Raw genomic sequence first — 2,853 nt, forward strand, 5'->3', positions numbered from 1 at the left:
CGGATTCATCGTGAGGCACACAGGGCTCTTTTGGGGTCTCTTCTGAGGGGCGCAGGAATCCCTCTTGAAGCACAAAGGAGTATTGACAGTCTCTGCTCTGCCTGTGCAGGGATCCCTCAGGAGGTGTGCACCGGGGTTAAACTAGAGGGGGTTTTTCAGTTTTCTCAGCACAGCCAAGGGACGCTCCCGGTCGAGGTGCTGCAAAGTTGGCAGGAAGCTTCCTGCAAAGCCTTGGGCCCGGCCTGCGGGACCGGCGGGGCGACCAGAGCCCATCCTTGGGGGCCGGGCGGGGTTTCCGGTATCCACCGCACCCTTGTCGGTGCCAGCTCCGGCCCCGGCGGCGAATGCTGCGGGCCCCGGGCTCCGATGGGGCTGCCGAGCAACGCCGGGGGCGCGACAAGGGCCTCGCTGCGCCCTGGCCCTGTGCTGCAGCAAACACCTTTACAGCCACGGCGGTTCTCTGGGGCACAGGAGGCTACAAGTCAGGCCGTGCCTTCTCGCACTGACGAAGGAGCTCCTTGCATTACCAGTTCCCTAAAGCACGCGGGGAGCCCAGCAGAGCATGAAAACGGTTCTGGACTGCGCTCCCGTCTACACTGGGATCGAGATATGGATTGACTGAAAGTGCTGGCTGTTATAAATAAACTTGCTTTAGTAGGTGGGGTTGATGATGGTTAATTGTTTCAAATGAGTCATAAGGAATTGCCAACTAATGTAATGGATTGTTAATGTAGTGAACAGTTCCACAAAGTTAAATATGTACTGTGAGTTAAGTGGATGTGCATGGTTGCCAACCAGGGGGAGGAGACGAGGTGCATCGAAGAGTGATATCACCAGTTCAGCCTGCGATTGGAGGGATTGACCAGCCAATAGTGCCTCGAAATTCCAGAATGATTGGCCAGGAATGCACCACCTTATGGACCAACCAGCGAGCAGAAAGAGGGCCAATCAGCAAAGGGATCAGGAACGCACCAATCGTCAGCGTCCAGAGACTTTAACAGCCCCAGGTGCTGGCCACCCGGGGTCTGTCTGCGGACTTTGTACCCAAAGAAGCACCCTGTGCCCTGTGCACAGACACTTGTTACTTTTTGAGACTCTGACTTGCCGCCGAGGTCCTGGGCTTATCCTGGGGCCTCGTCCTCAGTTGCCTTTGTTTATAATAAACAGGCCCAGGCTTTTTAAAATACTCTGGCTCTGATTCGCCTGTTTTTAACACTGGCCAGTCACAGTGTGAAGACCATGGTGCATGCTGGAGCAACTTCTCCATGTCCCCTTTCTGATAGAACAATTACGGATTATTAATTCGGGCCAAGAGCAGCCCCGGGGGCACAGGGCGGAGGCAAGGCAAGGTGGGGAGGAGAAAGAGCGGGGACGAGATTTCCCTCGAAAGGCAGACGCGCTCTGGGGCCCGCTCCTGGCCAGGGAGCCTGCCCAGAGCCGTCCCCTGCTCGCCGGGGCCTTGAGGGGCAGCTGTCCAGCTGGGCCAAGCTGTGCCAGCAGCTCCAGCCGTGCTGGGGAGCCTTGCCAGCTCTGGGCCCTGCTGTGCAGGAGGGTCCCAGTGTGCCACTGGCAGCCGGGAGCCTCAGCCGCTCCTCTCTCCACAGGAGCGCCTCTGCTGCTTCACAAGACCGGCCAAAGACTTCAGTCAGGGAGAACTGGACCTGTCATGCATCTCTGTGCCCGTGTCCATTGTCCCTTCCACAGCTGCATGGGCCACTTATTGCCGGGGACATGCTGCCACCCCCCAGAACAGGACCCTCTGTCCCCGAGGATGCTGCCTCTGTTGTCTTTCCAGGACTGAAGGTGCAGCCCTCCTGCCAGGGAAGGGCTTGAGCAACATCTTTGTGCTTCAGCCCTGGTCCCTGGGTGGTACCACCAGCACTGGCAGAGCTGCTTGTCTGGTCACAGCCAGTGATGGGCAGGCAGCAGCCGGGCATCAGGCTCCCGAGACCAGCAGCTACTATGTTTATTTTTCATTTTTCAAGTTTTAGGAATATTTTTCATAGAAAATTCTCCAAATATTTCGTCCCTTTTCCCACACAGTTCCATATTTTTCAAAGTAGTTTTAGAATTTAGAAAAACTTAGAACATTTTTACATTTCTAGAATCAAAAATAAAATTGCATTTAATTGGTAATCTATACTCTACTACATGGCATGCAGGTGATGAGGGGACCCCTGTAAGGCTGGCAGACGACCGGGCTCCGTCATGGGGCCCACGAGGTGGCGGGGGGTGTTGTGGGTGCAGGGTTTTGCAGTAAGACATGTGGGGCTTTGCGTCCTTTGTAAGCAGGGCACGTGGCAGGGGCTCCTCATGAGGTTCTTAGGGGATTTGGGATCTCTGCTGTGTCATACAGGTGACGGGAGACCTCTGTAAGGCTGGCCGGGGCTTGAGTTCCTCGTGATTAACCTGGCGGGTTAGTGCTTGCCGTCAAGGCCTGGAGAGGAGCTGAGTCCTTCCGAAGGTGGGCAGGAGGCTGGGTTCTTTTGTGAGGCACTCAAGGCTGGCTTGGGGTTTCTGCATTGGTGTGCACGGATCCCTCATGAAGCAAGCAGTGCTCTTTTGGGGACTCTCCTGAGGGGTGCAGGAATCCCACATGAGGCCCACTGGGATATTTTGGGGTCTCTTCTAAGGAGTGCACGGATTCATCGTGAGGCACACAGGGCTCTTTTGGGGTCTCTTCTGAGGGGCGCAGGAATCCCTCTTGAAGCACAAAGGAGTATTGACAGTCTCTGCTCTGCTGTGCAGGGATCCCTCAGGAGGTGTGCACCGGGGTTAAACTAGAGGGGGTTTTTCAGTTTTCTCAGCACAGCCAAGGGACGCTCCCGGTCGAGGTGCTGCAAAGTTGGCAGG

This window comes from Anomalospiza imberbis, unplaced genomic scaffold, assembly GCF_031753505.1.
Source record: "Anomalospiza imberbis isolate Cuckoo-Finch-1a 21T00152 unplaced genomic scaffold, ASM3175350v1 scaffold_337, whole genome shotgun sequence".
NCBI classification, from domain to species: domain Eukaryota; kingdom Metazoa; phylum Chordata; class Aves; order Passeriformes; family Viduidae; genus Anomalospiza; species Anomalospiza imberbis.